Source organism: Pteropus medius, unplaced genomic scaffold, assembly GCF_902729225.1.
Source record: "Pteropus medius unplaced genomic scaffold, Ma_sr-lr_union100, whole genome shotgun sequence".
In the NCBI taxonomy this organism is placed as follows: domain Eukaryota; kingdom Metazoa; phylum Chordata; class Mammalia; order Chiroptera; family Pteropodidae; genus Pteropus; species Pteropus medius.
Genome location: NW_024354875.1, coordinates 10,207,081 through 10,232,068, shown reverse-complemented (window position 1 = coordinate 10,232,068; position 24,988 = coordinate 10,207,081). Strand labels below are relative to the sequence as shown.

General features: G+C 33.6%; 1 protein-coding gene across 1 annotated transcript in view; it reads right to left on the bottom strand.

Moving 5' to 3' along the window:
• ARHGAP15 (Rho GTPase activating protein 15) overlaps positions 1-24,403 on the bottom strand; it is a 588,346-nt gene extending 563,943 nt beyond the window's left edge. The window contains exon 1 of the mRNA XM_039855498.1: positions 24,194-24,403. The gene's annotated coding sequence lies outside the window, so the exon portion shown is untranslated. The remainder of the gene's footprint in view (positions 1-24,193) is intronic.
• Positions 24,404-24,988: the final 585 nt, after the last annotated feature.

The window sequence follows — 24,988 nt, the reverse complement described above, 5'->3', positions numbered from 1 at the left end:
TTTAAAGGAGATTCAGTGAAGAAACAATAATGCAGAAAAAGAAAACAAAGATAACTAAACTGGCATCATCAGTGGGCAGACTGGGAGTTTAGTTGCTTCCCCAAATCTATAATCCTTTTCAACTGTACCTCCCCACAAGCTCCACAAATGAACATGTCATCTCATTTAAAATAGAACATTTACGATGCAAACACAGCTTCTAAGCTTCTAGAAACAGGCGCCTTTTTAGCCTGATTGTTTTCTCCATGTCCTACCTACATAGACATTCTGTTAGCTAGCCTGGGCGTGTGTGTATACATTAGAAAAAATTGTCATCAGTTAGTTATAGAAGCCAATATAGAATCCCAAAGAAGGATTGTACTTTAAGAAGCCAACTGTATTGGTACCACTGTTTGTTGGACAGACAATTGGGCTAGAATTGTGATAATGTTCAAGTTAAGTAGACACAGACATGATTTTAAAATGAAAGCATTTTAACAGGAAGAAAGTGTTACCTCATAACTGATGCCAGTAAAGCAATTAAGTGATAACTTAGAAGTTAATATTTATTGAGTATTTATTATGTGTCAGGCAATGTGTTTAGTGGTTTAATCCTTGCAAAACTCCTAGGAGGAAGACATTAATCTCAGTTGTTTATAGAAGAGAAAAATGAGGATCTGAGAGACTATTCATTTTCCTAAGAACATTGAGCAGAAAGAAATGAATATGTATTTTATTCTGAAAACAAACAAAACAAAACAAACAAACACCAAGATGTCCATCAACAGGTCAATAAATGAACAAATTCTAGTTCATTTTCACAATGAAATATTGTTCACAATAAAAAGGAACGGACTATTGATGCATACGCCCACATGGATAAATTACAAATTTATTGTGTTGAGTGAAAGTTAGTCCCCCCTTCCCAAAAAAGTACTCATTGAGTACTTGTTAATTCACTTATATAATATTCTAGAAAATACAAAGTAACGTATAGTGACAGAAAGCTAATCAATGATTGCTAGAGATATGTTGGAGAGAGAATTGGATTATAACGATTCGAGAAACTTTGAGAGTTGATAAATACATTTGTTATCTTGATTGTGATGATGTTTTAATTATAGTAGTATATATATATTAAAAATAATCAAATTACAGACTTAAATACATGTACTTTACTGTACTTCAGTTACACCCCAAAAAGTTGTTTATGGGAAAGTTGTTTTAAGAATTCCTTAACAGATTTATTTTGATCATATTTTCATTTTTGACCAAAAGAATGTAGCCATATTCCTACCTATGTGATGTTTTATAAAAATTTATCTGAGAATAAGGGCTCTTTCAACAAGATTTAAAATAATAATTTGAATAAAAGAAAATTTTATCCCCACTATTCCATAGAAATATCATGACAGCCACTTTTACGAGAATAGTTTTAAAATGTATCAAATCTGGCCAATAACGTATGCAAAAGGTATCTTACCTCTATATCTAATTAGAATAAGATAATAGAATATTATTTATATATACCTGTATGAAAGCGAATGCAGTCATATGCAGATGATATAAATAGTTATTTCTCCATATATCACAGTAGATGAAAATACGTTTGGGTTTTATTCTGTATATGATTTATTATTGAGTCCATTAGTTTTTCTTAGCCAAGTAAAAAATATTTCAAGAAAAAAGCAAAGTGAATCTATGAATCTTTGACATATATGTAAATGCTACTATTAAAACAGTTTTTTTTTTTCAGGGTATATTTTAGTGAATTGAAATAAGAATGAACGAAGGAATGAAAATCTGGGGATTGCCATGGTAATGGGGGCTTTGGACTCATGGTAATTAGACGGGCTGCGTAGAAAGAGCCCAGTAGCAACACTACCTGTAATGATCACCTTTGCGATCTTGTACAAGTCAATGAACCTCTGTTTCATCATTGGGAAAAAAAGTGATAGTGAAGGGGCAGGGGCAGCCTAGAGGATTGCTGTGATCTGTCAGGTCCTTTTCACTTCTATTACTGATGTGCTTAAAGTCTGGTTGCTCAAGAAGTATTACTACAGACTTAACAGAGCTCAGTAGTTTTAGGCAGATAAGCAACGATATAAATACCGTGGTATGAATTGATACTCAAGGGATTTGGGTAGGGGATGGGTGAATCTAAGATTAAACATACAATTATTTTCTAGAAAAATCTGAGTTCTCCTCTGAGTGAATTCAAGGCTTGTTCTTCCCTATTACTCATAGATTCAAACTCTAAGGATGCTGTGTTTGTAATATTGATGAGGGAAATCACTCAGGCTAAAGCTACTATCTTCTGACCAAGAGCATGAAGCCACTGTATTTACATAGCCCTGCCAGGTGCCATTTATAGGACACATCACTTCCTCAAAGCCTACACAAATTTTATTGTCAAATCAACATTTGCATTCTTGTATTGATTTCACAATCAACCCATAATTTGCCTAGTGATGCATTGCTGTCAAAGGGCTGGATTACTTAAAGAGCCTCTTATCTGGCTTCCCCACCTGTTTTCTCAGGGACAGACTGCAGAAAGCATTTTCAAAATCTTTCTCCTTCAGATCTTTCTGTTCGGCTAATCTCTTCCCTTACCACAGTGCTAATGTTGTTTTTCGTTCCTCACTCTTTCTCTCCTCTAGCTATCACTTCCTTCCCCATCGGACCCCATTCTCACATTTTGTTGATATCCTACTGCACTCTGTTCATTCTCTTTATTCAGCTTCCCTTGTCTTCTGCTCCACAATGGCATTCACTTGATACTATCTCATAATTGTTCTCATATTTGCCAATATTCAGTGAATTCTAATTTTGCAGAGCGCTACAGTGCTCTGAGAATAATGCAGAAAATGACACAAAACCTCTTGTTAAAGATTCCTACCAACAGAATATAAATTATCCATTCAACATTTATAGAGATTCTCCTAAGTGGCAGGCACTATATTAGAGGCTGGAGATATATATATATATATATATATATATATATATATATATATATATATATATATATATATATATATATCTCAACCTCTAATATATGAAATATATATATATTTATATATATATATATCCAGCCTCTAATATATATAAATATATATATTTATATATATATCCAGCCTCTAATATATATAAATATATATATTTATATTTATATATATATATCCAGCCTCTAATATATATAAACATATATATATTTATATTTATATATTATATAATATATATAAATATATATATATATATCCAGCCTCTAATATATATAAATATATATATATAAAATATATATATATATATTTTTTTAAACCAACCAGCTTATAGTTGGTGAGGGTGATAGAGAAACAATTCATAATTAAAGGAGAATAAAGTTGTGCCCAGGTAGAGAGAGAACCAATGGCATCAAACTCAGGTGGAACTGAGAGATGGAGAGAAAGTCTGCAAAAGAGATCAGCCCATGCTGGACCAAAGTCAGAGCAGGTTGGACACTTCAGGCAAGGGGCTCAGCAATGCAAAGGTATGCAAATAACTATGAGATTATAATGTAGATCCTGAAATGTGTTATGAAGGAAAAATATAACATCAAATACCATGATGAAAATGGTATTTGACCTCGGTATGGGTGATTCTGATCATCTTGCTAGCCCTTCATTGAGCTGAAGGATTGACTGGAAGCCCCACTCCTTCAAACCCAGCCACTAATGTAACAGGCTGGTATTCTAGACACTCTGAAGGAGAGAATGTGGGAAGAGGACTTTCCTTGGAATGATACACAAATATCTTGTATGGATAACTGAGTACAAGACAGAAGCAAGACTGAGGGAGGTGCAGGATTGAGGGAGGTACAGAAGGAAGGAGGGAGAATAGAGGCGGAAGGAAACCCGATGGACTGAAATAGCAGCTGTGCTAGTGGCTGTGAAACTTGTAACTGCTGTACTTGTGGGTTCAGAGATGATTTATTCTCTTCCATCCTGTCAGGACTCTCATACCAAGTTGATAAGGCCATTTCTAGGCCAAACTTTACGAATTGTATTTGGACCCCACTTGTAGCCTTTTCTGTTCACTATCAACTTCCCATTTCTCTTCACCTACATCCTAACACCATTTTTTCCCCCTCTACCAGGCACCTGCGAGTCTTTACATATTGTGGATGCCAAATCCCTACTGCAGCACCTAGTCAGGCCTCATTTCATCCTCAGAGTCAACACTGCTGAAATTCTACCATCTTTTCTTTCTTACCTATATACTTGAAACATATCATTCTCTCTGTGAATCACTTAGATGTATATGGGAGGTGAATGATTAATTAAAGTAATGTCACAAATGATTAGTCAGACTTCCCTTTTACTTCTCAGGGAAGCATTTACCTGAATCTTAAACTGGAATCTCTTCTTGCCTGTATGGGAGAAATATCTTGCAGTAAAAGAGTTTTGATCAGTCTACTCCATGTATAAACTTAAGTAAACAGAGAGGAGTAGCATTTGTGACTAGGAACAGGATATTAATTAGCATTGCAGTCTAGTAAATGGTGCCTCTTGGAGTTGCACAATGTGACAGTCTGTCATGGAGGTCTTATTTTTAAGTCTTTACGAAAGAAGGTTCTAGGGAGACAAACTGCCTAACTGTGAGTCAAAAGAAACCCTTATACAACAGGGTCAGTCATGACTAAGCTGCCAGCATCAGGGAGTGCATGTGCTTCCAGAAACATATATATCAATTCCAGGAATATTCACAGGGGTTTTAAATCATATTCTGTTATTCCACCCATGTTTTCATCCCTCCTTGACCCTCAACTTTTCAGGTTTGGTAGAATATATTGTAAAGTCAATAATATTTGTCTGTGAGTATTTCTATGCAGCTTAATAACATCAAGCATTTTGTTAGCTATAAGTCATATTAACTTTAAATTTCATGTGATCGACATGCCTATTCAGCATTTCCCTTGTTCCACCTATAACATATCTGGTCATCATCATCATCATCATCATTATTAATTTTATTAGAGAAAACATTCATGTCTTATGCATTTATGTTCTTTCAAGAGGCACACAGAGTCTTGGTGAATGACTGATGAAAATATTGAAGAGTTAGTTCATTTTGCATGTGTCTAAAATATCCATTGATTTCACAAAACTCTCTAAATAAACATCCCTGAGTTAGAAATTATAATGTAAATCTGTTAAGACTGCCTTCACAATTTCTCTAGACTTCCTGATTTTACATGTACCAAGAGAAGAGCAAGAATAGCTTCTGATATTGCACTAGTTCTACTTTCAATACTGTTTTAAAAACAGGAAGCCGTGATGACAATGCTCTTCATAAGAGCCACACAAACTTTGGTTCTGCTCAACAGACTTGGTTCTGTGGTGTTCTGGGCCCAATTCTCCACTCTCACTGCAAATACTCAAAAAGAAGTGAATGTGGTAGTTCATTTAATTATAAATTTCATAGCTGTTCTACCAATTATTTGTTGCACTGAGTTTATTACATTGAGGCTCAGAAGCTTGCCTTTTAGAGTTAGAAAGTGAATTTTTGACATCTCTTTCCCTTCAGCAGCATTAAAAGTATATCAAGAATTTTTTGAGCTAGGAGAAGCTGAATAGGCACTATGATACATCTCCATGCTGCAGAGCAGAGAAAATTGAAGCTCAGAGATACTGAGAAGCTTCCCTAAGGTGCACAACCTGTTCAAAGCAGTCCCAGGACAGAACTCAGGGCCTACATTCACAATATCACAAGTCAAGCGGAAACTGTGTATGAAAACACAAGGTAATGAGAATCCTAAAGGAAATCTGACAGGGAGATAAAATGATTATAGGGCAGCCATGTTAGACACATATTGTATCATTATTTCTATTTAATCATTTATAAATATTCCTGACAAAATTAATAAATATTTGTTGACTATATAAATAGAAAAAAATATGGAAACTAGTACATGCCACTGGGCATAGCCTAACAAAGCATTATCAATAGGAAAATGTCCTTGACCAAGTTTATTTCTCATTTTTAAAAATATGTATAACCCTAGTCAGTGTTTCTAAGGGCCAAATGAGCTTTAGATATTTCATGATTAGTTAGAAGCAGAAAAAAATACAATGCATTTCACATTTTATGAGTCTAAGATTAAAGTATACTTGGAGAATCATAAGAATTTTCAAAAATATAAAGAATACCATATTTTCATTTCAGAGTAACCCTCTTGTTTATGTCTCATAAAAAAAAAAATGACACTTATCACTGTCTTAGAATTTAGCAGGGCTATTTGTTCTGACAAAGACTCTCTTGCCTGACATGAATTAGCACCGAGGATTTTGTAAGGAAAACCATCTCAGAGGCAAGCATTGAGTGCATCCTTTGGAATTCCCATTCATTAGTATTAGTTTGGTATTAGTGTGTGGCAAGTGAGCTGCCTCATCACTCCAACCCCCAAGAGCAATGGTCTCCTCTGCCTAAACACACAAGAATCCTCTGTGGTGATACGACCCCTTTCTTTTCCCAAAATATGTGAGGAGAGCTGTTTCTCCAGGTTGGCTAAGAGCTCACGACAACTCCATAGACAAATATTACTTCTCTGAGAAATTCATTTCTAACCCCTGGAAAGATCTTATGTTGATCTGTGGTACAGCACAGTCTGTTTGTTCCCCTGTGGAAATGACTTGTGGCCTCGGTAGTTCCAGTAATGTGTGGCACAACCTTCGTGCTACACTTTTCTGACAGGTCAGTAATTAACTTGCATTGCAATTGTTTGTCGTCTCCACCACAGCAGCCATTTACCAAAATAACATTTTAATTTCAGTTTCCTTCCAGTTCACTTTTCTTTTCTTTTTTCCCTGTGGCTTCTACATCTCTATTAAGTCTAATTTCCCCAGACCACTTCCATAAGCGGAGGGAGTGCAATAAAACTCAGTTTCAAAAATGTCAAATATAATGAGAAAGGAAGATCACAGTAACAGAATTTGACCATAGCCACCCCATTGGGTAACATTGTCTTTGACTGGGCAGGTGTTATATATAGGAAATGTGATAATAAGGTTTTGCATTTATTTAACTTACATCAGGGAATCTGGGTGAATATTGCAGTTACTGGCAAAGTCAGCTGCATTGATAAACTGAAATACAGTGATTGTCATTGCATGTAAGCATCTTAAATGGTGAAAATGACAAGTAATATACATTTTTGAGTAGAATAAGTCCTGGACAAAATTGTGTGGAAGGCAACCTTGATCTTTTCTTAGATCTTGGTATCCTATTGCTATTTCTCATCCCATGGACACCTTTCTTAGCCTTTTAGTCTCTATCTTATTGAGAGCAAAGCAACTGATTTTACATTTCAAATTTTTGTTAAGCCTCTACCCTAACAAAATACTTATAGGCCCCACAGTTTCTGCAAAAATTATTAAGAACCTGGGAGTAAGTTATAAATAAACATGTTTGTCCACTATGGAGTCTGATAAGAGTGCAGTGGAGGATGGGACTGAGGACAATTTCAAGGTAAAGGTGACATTTGACTTTGATGTTGTATGATAAATAGGACTCCAAAGGCACAGATGGGATATCAAGAGCAGTGCAGGCTGAGATCACAAGATTTAAGGAAAAGAAGAGTGAATATCTAAAATGAATGTTAGAATGTGGGTGGTTAGGTGGGAAAGTTAGGGAGAGATAGTTAATTAAGGCTGAATTAGGAGAACCTTGTAGCTCTTGTTAAAGAATTTGTTTGTGTCTCCTAGATCCTAGGAAACTTTGATGACTTTCTTTAAGGCATAATTTCCTCCCAAAAGACTTGGTGAAAAGAGACCCAAAAGAATGAATTTCCAGCCACTGAGACTATACAATGAACCATATTATTCTCATGGGATGTTGCTTGAATAACTTAAATCAGAATAAATATCACAACATCTATTTGTAAACACCAACCTTATGATAAGGATACCCAGTGATCTGGGGAAAAAATTCTCTAGAACTTTAGGAATCTCACTTTGAACTTCCAGGTATACATTTAATGTTTCTGGTTACCAACCAAATGAAGAGAAAAGTAAAGATTTCACAGGAATGACAAATGAAACATTTAAGGAAGAGAAGTCCAAGGGTGTAATTACGTTTATATTAAGAGCATAGTAGAAAAAATAAAATTAAGATTAATGGAATTGCTTCTGAATTTCCCTCTGGTGATCAGGTAAGAGGTAAAAATTAAAAAGCAAATAGAAACAAAATGCCTTTGCCATTGTAATTATATTTAGGCAGCATAAGACGTTTTATGAAATGGCAATCTCCTTAGATACACAGGAGAGCCATAAGAGTGCATAAGTGATGCAATCTTCCGTTTCCCCTGTCAGTTTTGACCTAATCTAGCAAGAAATGCTGAGCCATTTTCCGCCTCTTGTGAACAAGTATCAAATAAGAGAAAACAGAGTGACTATCTTAGGGCACTGAATGATGAAATGTCACGTAGGGAGAAAACATGGGTGATAGAACAAGTTGCTCAGCAGCTACAGTATTAGAAAACACTGGCAGAACAAGTGGAGTCTCAGACACTCTCTGGAACAGAACTGGTTCACTGATCTTTGTTGGAAGAGTATGAAGTGCAAAAAATACATTTTGACCTGCGATTGCTTGTTTCCTGAGATTTCATGTTCTATAGTATTTATTTCCAAAAGGATGTGACTCAATTACAAAGCCCTTTTATCAAGCAGATTACATCTAATCACGCACTGATTGCAGTACACCAGACTTTCTCCATCTCTATCTTGGCCTGCCCAAGTTAAAATATGGAGAAGCTGCATATTGCATAATTAGTGCTCAACAGTAATTAACGGGAATCGGTAACTGACAGTAGTCAAATATGGCTGACATTTGTTTTATTTAGTAAATTTGTTATTGCATCCAATTAGTCTTTTCCTAATGCTCATGTCTTTAAACTTTGAACTGATTGGATTGGATTTCAGTGCCAAAGGGACATGTCTGAGAATGGGACAGTAATATCATAGTCCATTGTTGTGACAATGATAACATCATTAACCTATTTCAGAATATCTCCTTTAATGCATTTAAAAATTAGTTTCTTTCCCTCTCAATTGTATAAGCATAAAATACATTTTAAATAGTTTCTGCATTTGTGTGTGAGTGTGTGTATGCCTATGTTTGTGTATAAAAGTCTATGAATATAACACACTGAACACATTCATGTAATCACACCTAAACCAAAAAACTCAACATTATCAGCATTCCAGATAGCTCTTGAAGGTCTCTTCCAATCACTATCCACCCCACCCTACCAAGAATAATTATTTTTCTTGTCTTAGTTCTGCCTATTTTTGAACTTCACATAAATGGAAACCTGGAGTATGTACGTTTTTTTGCTGGGCTTATTTCATTCAAATTTTTATTTGTGTGACTGATTGCTATGTAATAATCTTTTTATGAAGTGCCTGTGCAAAACTTTTGTTAGGTATTTTATTAGGTTGTTTGTCTTTTACTTAGATTTGTAGGAGTTGTTTTCCTATTCTGGATACAAGTCATTTTTACTATATGTGTTACAATAATGATCTTTTTTCACTTGTGGGTTGCTTTTTATATTCTTAATGGAAACTTTTCATTAATAGAAGTTCTTAATTTTAATATTTCCAATTTATCATGTATTTCCTTTTATGAATAGTGCTTTTTTGTCCTCTTAAAAAATCCTTATCTAATCCAAGGCCACAAAGACTGTTCTTACGTTTTTCTCTAAAAAATCTGTTGTTTCAACTTTTATTTTTAGAACTGTGATTCTTCTGGAAATAATTTCTGTATTTGGTGTGAGGTAGAAATAACTTTCTTTCTAAATCGATAATTCATATGTATATATTTTTAAATTAGAAAGATCTGATATCTCTCATTTATCAAAGTGAGAAAGGCCCAGAATCTGGCTCTCCATTTGAAGTGAACAGATGCTGAAGAGCTAGCTCTCCTACCCACAAATATTGACAAGAGGTTCAGTTCTGTCCAATAATTACATAAATTTCTGGTCATAGTCATGGTAAACATTGGCAATTGGGGATCTAAGTTGAATATAAAATTTATTCAGCGCAGGGAAGAAAAAAAAATACGTAATCTGAGAAGAGAAGACTCAGAAATTTAGATTTACAGAATGTTAACAATCAGGAAGTTTGTTATAAGTGTTAGAGTTTTGAATGCTTGGTATTTATCCACAAGAGAGACTGGCAAGGGAATGAGGCAATGCATGACCAAGTTACCAGTAGAGAAAATTGTGGTCAGGGACAAAGCAAATGCCTAATGATGAAGGCATGACTTGCTGAGGTACTGGGACTTGTAAATGAGGAGGAACACACTTGCTGTGTGCATCGCAAGAGCAGACCAAAGCCACGATCACTTTTAACAATTTATTATTGAACTCATAGAGCTTCATTCCACTGGACTTAAAGACTACTGGCAATAAGTTAAGATTTCTCCTGGGACTTAGGGTCAGAAATAACTCAACTTCAGTTGAAAATGAATAAATGGCTCTAGTAGTGAAGAGGAAAAACACTGTAGAGCAGTGATTCTCAAGGGTCAGTGTAAGGAGCTTCATAATCATGAAGATTTCACTGTACCTTCAAAAGATATTAACGTTCAGCAAGACGGAGGAGGGGCCTGAGAAACTACATGTTTGGCCATCACTCTTTCATATATTATATCTGCATTGTTCTAAAATCGTTACTGATTATTATAGTGTCTTCTTATTTTTAAAGCCCATTGCTACTAGGCTTATATTTGTTAGTATGGTTGCTGTAATTAAGTTTTCTGGGAATACATTTCATTTTAGAATATACTGGCGATTGGGGGAAGTGGTATGGATCATAGCTGGGAATAGAAGAAAAGAAGAGGATAGGAAGCTAAGCTAAGTAAGTAGATACAAAGATAGAGAAATAAATATATAGGCACATGAAAGTAATACTATGTACGTCTATTTGAGATTAATTTAAGTATGATGTTTAGCTACTCAAAACACACATCCAGTCTTAACTGTTGCTGCAAAATAAATTATTTTACATAAAAGAAAAACACAAAAGGGTCATACCAGAAGCAATCAGGGTCTATTGTATAACTTTCAGCATGAGTGTTTTTTGTTTTAATGTTTATGTCATGAACTTTGTGAGTAAAACATCAATTTAAACACTTGCAAAACAGTTCTCTTGTGTATTAAACATCAAAGGGTCTTTGGTGTGGGAACAAAACAAATTCCACAAAATATTGTTTTCACTCAAATTTAATCAGAAATTTTGGCCAGTGAGGTTTCCTTTTATGAAGCCCATAATTATCAAAATAACAAAAAATATTTATCAGTCCACATTATTTAAATTGGAAGTTTTTGAATGAATTTTTCAATCCTCATCTTAGCAGATCCTTCAATACGCTATATATATTGTATATCTTATTATGTATCTATCTAACTGTATTCCAGTTGTTACCATAATTTGAAGTAGCGTAGCCAAATTTCTGCCTTAAATTAGGCTCCTCACAAAGCAAAGTATATGATTTTGTCTTGGGCACACTGAAGTCACAAGGGAATGCATAAATATTTAGTTTTAAAATGGATATCAGGATTATCTATTTAATTAAAAAAAATTGAACAATAATTCTTTTTTCTCTCTTTCCTCTATTCACTTACAATCGTATCATGACTACTTCTGAGACTTAAAGATTCTGATCTATTAATAGATAACACATGATGAAATGGGTTATAAAACCACACCCAAGCTACGTTTCCGCATCTTATGCACTGTGAATTTCACATCTGTATGTGTGTGTGCACATGTGTTTAAATTTTCGCTACTACTATTATCACCATCCAAGGTATGCAAACCTCTCTTTTAACTGTCCTACAACAATAGTCCATACATGTGTAGATGCTCCCGTCTATATCTTATATTACATGACTTTGAAAATATCAGACAAATTAAGAATTACTATACTTGCTGTAATTTAGAAAAGTTAACCTTTTGGAGACATCTGTTAATGGTTTTTAAAAAATGCTTTGAGGAGGACTGGCAGCAGCAGAAGTTTTGTTCTTTCAGGTTAGGAAAATGAGCCTAGCTATGAAAGTTGGACAAAAACAACAACAACAACAACAACAGCAACAACAAACCTCCAATGACCTAAATGAAAAATCTGTACATAAATGGATTTTTTTTTTCATAGAATAACCTAATGTGCTGGTCAGTCACTAAACATTTATTAGGATTTATTTTGTATACAGAAGTTATTTGGAATTCTTGCTAATCATTGCACTCTGTTTTTGCTTCCTTAAGAGCAGCTATAAATTCAAGAAGAGGTGGAAAACCAGAAGGCTGCCAACCAAATTCAACCCACAGACATATGTTGTTGGACCTGAATAATGTTTTGAATCAGTTTCCCATTGAAAAAATGAAGATTTCAATTTTTTTAAAGGTGTGTGTCATCTCTTGAAAAATCATAAGATGTAGAAAACTGATCAAGGTATGCATGGTAATTGTCATCTGGAGGTGGGCAGCTTCTATATCCTGTAAACAAGGCAAGTTCCCCCTGATACAGAAGTTCTCTCCTTTCCCACTTGATTTGTACAGGTATCCTGACTAGTTTGGGAAATTCGTGACTATGATTTCTGGTGTCAGTCAAACATTGCTCCTCTGATATGTGGATTGAGCAGAATTTCTGCTGCATGTTAAATCAATGCTATTTTCTATATTTTATTATTTTTAAATCCAAGCTGGTAGAATTGAAAATGGAGAACAGAACCAAGAGACTGCATTTGTATCATTGCTTCATTGAAGATTAACATTATTTAATATATTATTATAATTTTTTTCAACATGATCCTCAAATTACCAAAAGTAGGACATTGTGATGTTCTGTTTGCTATTGCTAAGCAAGTTCTCTTTTTCCTTCTCTCTGCTCTGACCTCCTTTACTGTTCCTATTATATTTTTGGCAGATAATTATATCCTGACCTCTATTGTTTTCTGTTTTCTATTTGAATTGTGTGTCTCTTCTACTCAAATTGACAGTGAGCTCCTTAAAGCCAGAAACTATATTTGTCGCTATTGTTGCTCTCTCTCGTATCTAGAACATTACAGTACTTGATGCCTCCCAGAAATCCCCTGTCTCTAATTCCCCTTATATTATGAACATTTCCAATAAGTCAGGTTTGCCACTATGTTAGAATGGTTGTGGTTCCCAGTGCCAAATAAATCTGGATTCCCATGATTCTTTCCTTTTTCTCTACATCAAACGTTGTCTTACGGACCTGGGATACAGTGCATCAGGGTCAGGGGAAGTCAGAACAACCATTCTCACCTACCCACCATCCCTACTTCAAGTCATACTCTATCCATCTCCTGTGCTAACTAGTCTCTACTTTTTCTTTTAAGCGGACTTCCTTTCTTGAAACTATGGTCCAATTGCTAATCCTCTTTATTAAAGCCAGACTTCTAACTTAAAGCCCTCTGGCTTGTAGAACATAGCTAGTCTCCAAGGGCAGCACAATAACCACTTATCTCCTAAGCGTTTGGCCAATCACTTCCCACTGCCACACCTTGCTCTCATTAATTGGATGTCCTAAGACCAACTACTCTCAGAATTAAGACTGAGACTGGTGTAGTCACTCAAACACCGTACATGAAATCCTGAGCAGGTTTCCCCAAGGGGAACACAAAACAAAACAAAACAGACTTCTTTAGCTGGACCAACAAACTAGACCCTGGACCTTTCAATTTCCTTTCTTTTTTTTTTCCTTCTAGAATCATTTTGCTAAGACTTCAACAAATCTGTTTCATGAACCATATGTTACCACCTTACCGCCCTAGGCAAAAATTAGATATAAAATAAAAATGGGTGAAGAAAATTTTACTTTTTTTTTCATTATCTCTGTAGGGTTTTTTCTTTTGTTTTGTTTTGTTTTTTGCTTCATTTTAACTTTAACTCCAGGAGTCAGTGACTTCCTACCACTTTTTGCCTTGCATTGTGTGATTAATATTACTTTTAATTTTTCAAAAATAAAGGGTAAATTTGATAAGGACATATCTTGAGCTGCTTGAAGGAAAATTTCCATTTCAACTAACAATTGGTAAATAAACAAGAAAAGAGTGATTCTTCTTCTTTCTCTCACACGTAGCTATGCTATACTCCCCCACACAGCTGTATTGGGGAAATGAAACCAATAGCAAGAAATTGCTTTTGATGAGTTTCATAATGTTATCATAATACTTAGAATTAAAATAAACCAAAATTATTTCTTAATGAGAGACAAAATGATCATCATTTGATTCAAGACAACCTGATAAACCAATTACTATGGCTATTATTCACACTATATTTAACCTTTTAAAAATAATTATTATATGCCACAAACTAGGCAAAATTCTTTAACACATCATTTTATTTTTTATCTTGTGAGGAAACTCTCCATTTTATAGGTGAGGAAACTCAAGCTCAGAGAGATTTAGTTGCAAAAATAACATAATATTTAGCAAGTGGTGGAGCCTGGGGTTGAACTTTGGTTTTTCTGACTTCTTAAACTATGCTTTCAATATCTTTACTATCTCTAAGGAGTAAAAAAATTCTGGACTAGAATTTGATAGCAATATGTTCTCATCATGTCTTCAAACATTTTAATTGCTCTATGCATCATCATCTTCTTCTATTATATCTATTAAAAGCTCCCATTTTTCTCACTAGCTTGCTAAAAATAATCAAGTAAACTAATGTATGCAAAATTACTTTTAAAACTTTAAATAAGATATAGATAATAGACATTTTTACTTGTGTTAATTAACTTTAATCCAATTATCAACTCGAAGACATAAAATAATTTTGAAAAAGGCAAAATTAAGGAGTAAGAGAAATAAGAGCATGAAAGCAAGTAATACCCTTTTGCCATAATCTAGACAAGAATTAAGGGATGGCCAAATAAGTAACTATGACAATAAGTGAAAAAGGAGAGAAAGGACTAGATTCCCCTAAACGATGGCAGTTAAGTGAATGTATAAGATAAGTGAGTCCACAGAGGTTCCAAGATTATTTGTTAAGGTGACTTGAGGAATAGTGGTATCTGACATTAGAAGAAGAATAAGAAAGACTCTGTAGAGAGATTATCGGTTTAACTTGAGACATGTTCAATTTGAACTGCCGATGTGACTTTATAAAAGAGGTATTAAGTGATAATTAGAAAGGAGGAACAATATTCAGAGAGAGGTCAAGGACAAAGATAGAAATTTAAGGATCATACCTGAAGGATTAAATTTAAATCATAAGAATGAAAAAGAATGTCAAAGTTGTCTTGTGAAAAGAGAAGATGGCCTAGAGATGTGCCATTCACAAAAATATAATGCGAGTCACCCATGTAATTTAAAATTTTCTGGTAGCCATATTAGATGAGTAAAATAAAATCAGTAAAATTAATTTTAGTAACATATTTTATTTAACCTAATGTATCAAAAATTTATAATTTCAGAATATGGTCAATGGCAAAATATTAATGACATTCTCTTTATTTGTACCAAGTCTTCAAAAGCTGGTGTTCATTTTACAAGACAATTTAGACTAAACACATTTCAAGTGCTGAATAGTTATTCGTTGCTGGTTGCCACATCATAGTGGACAGCATGGTCTAAGAAGGAATTTGAGAGAGATAAGGACTGGGAGGAGACATAGGGTCCAGTGGAGACAGAAAAAGAGAAATAGAAAAGGTACCTGCAGTATGACAGGAACTAATGCAAAAGTGTTTTCTTCCTCAAATGTTTTATAACACTTCTACAGGAGATAATATATATAGTGAACAAGCAACAGGTTTTCCACAGATGGTATTGTTTTAGGCATCAAACAAAGCAGGATCCTTGTAGACACTTTCAGAATCCAAGGGCCTTCTGAATTAAGTCTTGCATTGCTTAATTGGTGACACTTAACAGGTTTAAAAATTGTAGCATGGCATTGTGAAAATAACATGTTTTTTTCATTACCCAGATGTCCCTAAAAATCATGACACATCCTACCAGGTAGTGCATAAATTTGGACATTTAACCACATAACCTTAACATTCTTATCATTAAAATAGGACACTAACTCCTTTACACAATTTGTTGTGGATATCTAATCCTATTAAGTAAGCAAAGCATCTAATACATAACATGCATTACACATATGCATTATACATAATGGCATAATCATAGCTATGATGATGATTTTTAATAACCCCAATCTAATTACTTATATTGATGAATGTCTCATGCTATTATAAGTGTCTTGAGAATAAAGGAATATTGTCTACCTTTTATAACACTGCAGTGCCTATTACAGTGCTGGAAACACCACTGGGGTAATCAACAGTCCTAAATTCCACTTCCTTTAAGAGAACCATCAAGATACGAATAGGTGATATTGGATAGAGGCTCAGATTACTTGATTTCTCAATGTATTTATAAAAAAGCTGAATATGGGCTCTATGGCTCAGTTTCTAGCCCTTAAAAATCTAGTGTGAAACTAGCTAAAGCAGAAAGATAAGTTATCAGAAACAAAAATTTCCCTTGACTCAGCACTGTTTCCTGAGCATTCTACCTTTCATAAATCTAAAAAGTTGTCTTGTTTTGACTCTAAGCTTGGCATTGTATCAGTAGAGACTAGATCAAAAAGTTCTTTAAGTTTTTAGGAAATGAATCTAAAGTGAACATAAAATTATTCAATTTTAATACCATGGTTTTAACGAAATAGCTTAATATTTAAATGACTAGAAGTGGTAAGTGTTGTCTATCAGTTTATGACAATATATTTTCAGAAGGTGGGTTAATCGTTCTGGGTTTCAGAAAGATACCATAGTATATAATGGATCCAGGATTCACTCCAACTTTTCATCACTGCCCTGTTACTCAAAATGTACCCGTAAAGTGTCATTTGTTTGAAATATGTTTCTAGCTCCTCTTCCCCTAAATTTCTCCTATTTTTCAGACTCAAGAAAAGTCGCAAACCTCCTTAAAGCTTTCCTTGAATCTAAAGCCCACAGTCAACTTTGTATCATTTATTCTTTCACTAATCAAGTATTTGTAAAGTGTTTATTATATGCTCATCATTGTTCTAGGTTCTAGATATTCAGTTGTAAAAAGACAAAGTCAATACTCTCATGGACCATTCAGTCCGATATAAAGATAGCTACTAAGCAATTTAACAACAACTACATATATATATGTATACACACTACTAAGCAATTTAACAACAACTACATATATATATATATATGTATACATACACATATATGTATGTGTGGTGTGTGTGTATACATACATATATATCTAGGTATAAATACGTGTGTGTGTGTGTGTGTGTGTGTGTGTGTATGTATGTGTGTGTATATATATATATATATATATATATATATATATATATATATACACTTCCCCGTATCCAAATGCTGTTTAGGAAAACGAAAGCAAAGTAATGAGACAGAGAGAGCCTTGCAAATCATAAAAGGTGGTTGAATTAATTTGAAATACAATAGAAAGTCATTTAGAATCATTTAGTAGACAGGTTGAAAGTTGTATGATTTAAGTATTAAGTAGGTCACTCTGATTACTCCTTGGAGCATGAATCTCATCTGAAGAGTAGAAGTGGGGAAATAAGTCAGGAGAATTCTGCCATAACAATAGTAGAAGTGATGATATGTGATTGAATTTGGGATATTTTGATAAATATTTACCCATTGCTAAATGTCCAGTTCATTTCTGTTTAGAGAACTCTATTAAAAGCTCAAGACATACAAACATTTATAAATATAAAAATAATTAAATAGATTTAAAAAAATGGGTTCATGTAAACAATATCAACAATTTGAAAAAATTATACATAAAATATAAAAAAGTTTTTTATGTATTAAATTTCCTTTTTTTGAATTTTTTTCTATCAAAAATTTTTGAAGATTGTGAAACTTAGAGTTTTCTTATGCTCAGAGTGTACTTAATAAATTACAGCACATTTAGTGGTGAAAAAAAAACTATTAGAAGGTTCTGGAAATTGCTACCTCCTCAGCCTTCTTGAGTTCATTCAAACTGTGCATATCGACATTGCTCTATATATTTTCTACGATTTTTCTCTAACTTGACACTAGAAAGTGAGTTGGTAAGTGTGGTTTTGTCTAAAACGGGACTGTTGTCAAAACATCATATATTGTAGTGTATTTTTTTTGGGAAAAGTCATATTAACAAGCAAAAAAAATTAAGAAAAAGTAGAAAGAGCCATTTGTCTGGGGAAAAAAAAAAAAGATATAACGTTAAGGACCAGCGTTGAGAAAAGTAAACAGGGTAATGTGAGGTAGGTCAATATTTTGCAGGCTCTGAATATTACTGATGAATTGGATGTGGTTTAGGGTAGAGAGAGTGAGGGAAAGAGCAAATTGAAGGTAATTCTTAGTTTATTGACCTGAAAAGATAGATGAATGGTGGTGCCATTAACTGAGATGAATGAAAATAGCGAAGAAGCAGGTTGGTTTGGGGGCAGGTGGGGAGTAATTAAAAGCTTAGTTTTGAATACAGTCTTTTTTATGTCTCTGTGAGACATTCCAATGAAGATGATAAATAAGCAATTGCATTTATAGTTTTAGTGCTAAGAAAAAAGGTTTGGTCTTGAGATCTAATCAGAATATAGATCATATTTAAACTTATAGCACTAAATAAGATCACCTAGAAAAAAGTTTAGGAAACAAAAGCTGAGACTAGAAAGGTAGAAATCTGAAAATTGAGTGCAAGACATTCCAACATTTAGAGGGTTGGATGATGGGAAAGAAGTAGCAAAGGAGACAAAGAAGGAGCATCCAGTTAGTTTGGAGAAAAACTGGAAGAGCGAAATAAACCAGAAGTCAAATAAGGAGACAGGTTCAAGAGGGAAGGAGTGTTCAATTGCATCAAATGTAGCACAGACAATGGATAATATAAAGACACATAAATGACCATCAGATTTGGCAAAACAAAACCATTGGGACTCTGGCAGCATGTTGTGTACTATTTCTATGGCATCGCATTTATATATATAATTTATATTTATATTCTTGTGTTTGTGAAACGAAAAAGTTTCACTGTCTGTATAGCACATCAATTCTTTGCACCCCTAATAATTTCCAGCATAATACAGTGTACTTATTTGGAACTCAAAATTATTTATGGAACTGAATTGAATTGGGTGGATGCCATTCAAAAGAGAGAAATCAATTTAAAAATCCACAATTGTATTGTGTGTTACTGATGAGGCCATTTTTTTAAATAAGATATTCTGCCTATTACTTGGCATCTTGTAAATACTCCCTCTCATCAGATAAGCTTTCCTACCATGTCGGAGAAGATAGAGACCATGAAGCATGTATTCCCTCAACTTCCTCTCCTCACTTCATCTTATCTATATCCAATTCATCAACATATACACTCATTAAAGTGCTCTTCCTTCTGTTTCAGGTTAATTCATCTGCTTAAGCTAGTGATTACACCCATCTGTCTGAATATCCTTTGAGATCTGGTTGTGTTTCCGAATATTTTTCTTTGTTTTCTTTATTTTTATCCTTTTCTCCTCTCCTTCCTTTCAACATCCATCTCTTTTTAGCTACCGCCTTTTTCAAGCTTTATAAAAAGTGTATTTCGCATAAGTAGCCACAATTCCTTACTTCCTTCACATCTCATTCTAAGGCTTGAGGTTGGCTAATGCTTTTGATTCTTTATTACACAGAGAAAGGATACATTGTCTTATCAAGAAAGACAAATAGGCCTTTAATCTTTTAAAAACAAGCTCAACCTCAATCATAATAACAGAAATATCAAATAAAACTATATTGAGATATAATTTTCTACAGAGCGGCAAAATCTGAAAACTTTGGTAACATAATCTGTTGGAAAAGATATGGCTCATTCTTATTAAGTATTGGTGAAAGTTCAAAAAGTTACAACTTACATGTAAAATAGTTTGGCAATAACTACTAAAATTATTTTATTTCTTAGCTTTTAAATAAATAGTATTTATGAGAATTCATGCCACAGATATATTTTTAAATGTACATAATTACATTAAAAAACAGCAAAAAATTAAAAACAACCATGATACTTTTAATAAGAGACTGATAAAATTAAGCATGATATATCCATATAGTGGAATACCGTACAGCTGTAAAAGATAAGAGAATGAGACAGCTTTTTATTTTTGTTATGGAAATATCTCCAAGATATTACTAAACGGAAAAAAAAAAGCAAAGTAGGTATGTATAGTATGTTACCTTTACTATAATTAAGGAGGATATGCACATACACATACATGTGTGTATAGAAAGTGTAAAGGGTTTAAAAAGTAACTATAAAAAGTGTTTGTCTATTTAGTTAAGGTGGGGGTGAGTGAGGTATACAAAAATGGGAATGTGAGGAAGATTTTCTCTAAAAATTTTATGTTGAGGTTTATTTTTATTTTGAACCATCTTGCTGTATCGCTTATTTTCAAACTAAAAACAAATATTTTCTCTAAAATGGTGCTGATTTTTCTGATTGGATATGATTAAGTGATACAACACCAGCAAAATTCTCTAGTTTATTTCCTGGCACATAACAGGAATACAAAAATGTTAAGTGAATTTCTGGACTCTAATAGATTCCTTGTATGTTTTTATTTTATTTGTGCCTTAATTAGGAACATAATAATCATACTAGATTGTAAGCTTTTAGAAAACAATTATTGGGGGGGTTCAGACATGGAGTAGCTGGTGAAAAATATTTTTTAATTCAGTTTAATTGAAACCCTTGTTTCATTCAAATTTACCCTAAACTGATTATAGATTTTGGACGATTTAAGTAAGAAATGCTTTTAAATGTGACTATATGTGGCTGTAGTAGAGTTCTGTGGCTTTTCCCTGTAAGAAACCTAGTCATCTTTTTTCTGAGGAAAGCATTTTACCATCTTGTATGTGGAGACCGCCTTTTCAGCTAAGAATTCATGTGTTGCAGGTGCAGGCAGCTCCTCAATGAGAGAGTGGGCCTGTGACCTAGGCCTGGTCACTCAGGGTGTCTGTGCTTCAGGGTCAATGATCAACTCAGCTATGGTCACATGACCCTGTTCAGTCCAATCAGATTTCAATCAATTGGTGATAACAGTGGAAAGGCATTCTTTTCTAACAGTTTGCTGAAAGGGTCAGATGTAAACCAAAAGCTTTCTTGTCAACTCAGCATGAACCTCTGCCAGAAACCGCTTATAGCACAGTGAAAAAAGACTTAAAGTACAAAGAAAATAAGACCTAATCCTGATAACTATGTGTGAGCTCCTGGATTCACCCATGCCTCCTTTGCTTTCATTAGATTTTTTAGTTATGCAAATCATTGTTTATCTCTATTGCTTAGGCTAATTTTAACTCACTTTTTATTATTTGCAAACAAAAGAATTTATCTACTCAAAATTGAAGTTTAGAATACTTATAAGTACATTTTAAAGTCTAGCTATATAACATTTATTTTGCAATGCAAAACAATATGCTTCTGGTACCCAAAATGTTAAATTTAAGACAGTAAATGATTTTTTAAAATACATATATAAAGCTATTGATAATGTTAAATATTTTCTAAGTGTATGAGAATACCAAGATTATCTGAAGATATAATGCAATTAATTTTCATCTACTACAAGAAAGATGTCTGTTTCCTCAGAAATATCTTAGAAAAATAGACACATCTCTTTGATAGACCCATCATTCAAGACACTCTCAGAAATTCTGTCTTTAAATACCACAGGCAGAAACAATGGATAACAAAATGCTCTTTCCACCCCCAAATACTTCTTCCTAACTCTTTGCCATAGCATCAATCTCCTCACTCAAGACTGAAGTCTTCAACATTTAGCTGTTCCTTTGGATCCCGTCTGCTAATACACCTTATTAAAATTCTACTCAGAGGAGGAGGGGAGATCTGGCTAAGACGTTGAAAGAAACAAAGCTCTGTGGCCTTCTCCTGTGAGCATGAATTATTTTTATCAGATGCTCTACGTGCTGAGAATAGGATACATTTTTAAGAACAATGGGAGTGAGATGGAAGGAGCAAAATGGGTACCAAGGCTGGGGAACTCTAAATTAGGGACATAATACGTCACTTCAGAACAGAACAGAACACTAAAAAAGAAGAGGAGGATTATTAATGAAAAAATTTCTCTTTTCTGAATATTGCTGAATGTTGGCCCTAAGTTGAAAAGCATGATACTCTTTTAATAAATCAGTTTGAAATGACTTTCAAAATGAGATTCTCTGCATTGTGTTCATTTCATCAAAATTTGTTTCTTATTTATTCACATAAAATGTACAAAGGTATAGTAACCTAAAGTAGCTTATTTGTAATTGCTTCTTTTAAGATTTGGTCTGTATATTCAAGAGATAATACATTACTTGCTTTTATAAATAATTTTTAGAATATCCTGGCTTACATGTCTATCAATTCTACTTGTTACTCTTTATAAATCCATGTTAATGTACGTTTAATTAATTCTTAATTTTATACATACTCCATATAATGTCTATTTTAATTTAACATTTTCTGCAAGAAACAATCATACTAAAGATAATTTGGCTTTCAAACATATTAAATGATTTAAAAAATTATTCTAGACTTTTTTTTAGTGCCAAATACTTATATGGGTATTTATTCTTTCTAATGTGTAAGTACTACATAGGTTTATTTATGTAATGTTCTTTTATAATAAAATGAAATAAAGTAACAACATATCAACCAAAACTATCTGAATTATATATCTTCTATAGAGGCAGAGGTTCAGAACCACAATATTGAAGACTGATTTAAATAATGTTTTCCATTGTGAGAAAATGCAACAAATTAAAAAGCTAATCAGTATATCAAAGCAAATACATATTACCAGTGTCTTCTTACACTCTACCAATAAAAAAAAGTGTATTGAACACCAAGTCCTAATCTCTATTTTTTATGATCATTTTAAGTCAACAAGTATCTTGCTTCAGTATTGGCAATTGAAGAGGTCTTAAAAAGGAGTGCACTAGTATGCCTAATAATTTCCTGCTAAATGACCACATCAAAAAATATTTATGTGTCGTCCAATAAAAGACAATAAAAGAAAAGAAAATTGTTGCCACTTATCAACGCTGTAGCCATTTTTTAATAACACAAAAAAATAGGTGGTGTGGGGGCCATCACTTCTCCCATTCAACAGCACAATAAAAATAATATTAGGGAAGAGTGGATCATATCTGAAGCTTTTATTAAAATTCTTTCAAAAATCTGCAGTCAGATTTATTTTAGGTATTTGTCTCCAAGATTAGCAATACTTTTATATTTTCCGTACATACGTTACAGCACACAAAGACACTCTATAAAAGCAAGAAATCACTATGAAAGAAAAGTTCTTGTCAGTTTATGATTAACAGAATCTTTTCATTTCTAGGGTTATTATTTTGGAAAATCTCAAAGAAAGAAGGTTGTGTAATTACATAAATAACAAAAGTATATCTCTAATTTGCCTCTTTTCCAAGAAGTAACCTTTGGTGAAGTCAGCTGTGACTTCTCTTTTAAATACAGAGTTTTGCTTATAAAATAAAAACTTTCTCTCATTTCACCCTATATCTTAAATAAAATTTAGGAAAAAACACATTCAACTGTCATGATAGAAAGCTTTCTTTTGCATTTTAAACTTTTCTGCTTTTTGATAGCTATTTAATAAACTACATATTTATTAAACTATACCTTTTTAAAGATTTCTAATGCCAACTTTAATACAACACTTTACAATGGATATCCGTATTGCAATTCAGATGTTATTTCTTATTGTTACACAATGCCTTATTTTCTTTCTTTCTCTGGATCTTGAATAGTACATATTTTTATAAAGCGATGAGTTAAAGAAACAAAATCACAAATTTTTCTAGAAGACATTTTTAAAAACACTTTCAAACTAAAACTATATCTTATTATGTCTTTACTATTTTAGTATAAAATCTTAACAAATGATCTTAGTATAATATCTCAGTCAAGGACATTAGAATTTGATGGCTGCAAATATGAAAAGAATATTATTTCCTACACCAAAGGAAATAAACTGATGTTTCAATCACAGGTGAAAACATCACATTTTCGTAGAGATGTTTATATGTACAAGCAAAAGCATAGGATACTCTGTCAAATGTTTTCAAGTCTATAAACTTCATGTTCAATATAAAGTGAAAACTCACTTACCTTTTCTCAGTGATGACTTGTTATTGAAACTGCCGTCAACTTCTGTTAATGACTCTTTCAACAAAAACGGAAAACAGTAAAGTCACATGTCGTAAGAGTAGGCCTGTGTTGGATGCTGCTTAATTTCAGTACTGAAGAAAAAAAAGGAGGAGGTGGAGTGAGTACAAAACTTTTAAATAAAACCACTTCCTGCGTAGATACGGTTAACCACACACATCACAGCATTACTCGATTTGAAGAAATTGCCTTGTATAGTCAACAATATCACTATTTTTCAATGTGATTTTTAATTCTCAAGCACGACACGTTTATATAGGTTTTCATCAATTCTGATTTAATGGGGCAAATGTGTGGTTAAATATTTAGTAGGGGGAGGAGCAGGCTGCTGAGGACTAAGGACACTTCCTCTTTCTCTGCCTTCTAGCAAAGGCTTAAAACCTAAGCCTCTACTATCCTCAGTGGGCTTGGGCGTTGTTCACATGCCATCAGGAAGCTCTGCCTATTGACTTGGAAAGCCAAGAAGCCACCTCCAACTCACAGACATGGTGCTTCTGTCTCATTCATGGATGGACCCACAAAGAGGTGCTCTAGTTAATGAGCTCATGGGGTCTAGGACAGGTTGCATTAGAACTTCAGACAACACAGCCCAGGGCCACACTGCCACCTGGAGGAAAGGAGGATGCTCGTCTAGCACATGGTGTGACGTTTGCTCTGACTGTGACTCCCACATTGGCGTATTCTCTCTGGCAGTTTCCTAAGCAGTTCTGAAATCTGCTGAAGAGCTTTGAATCTAGC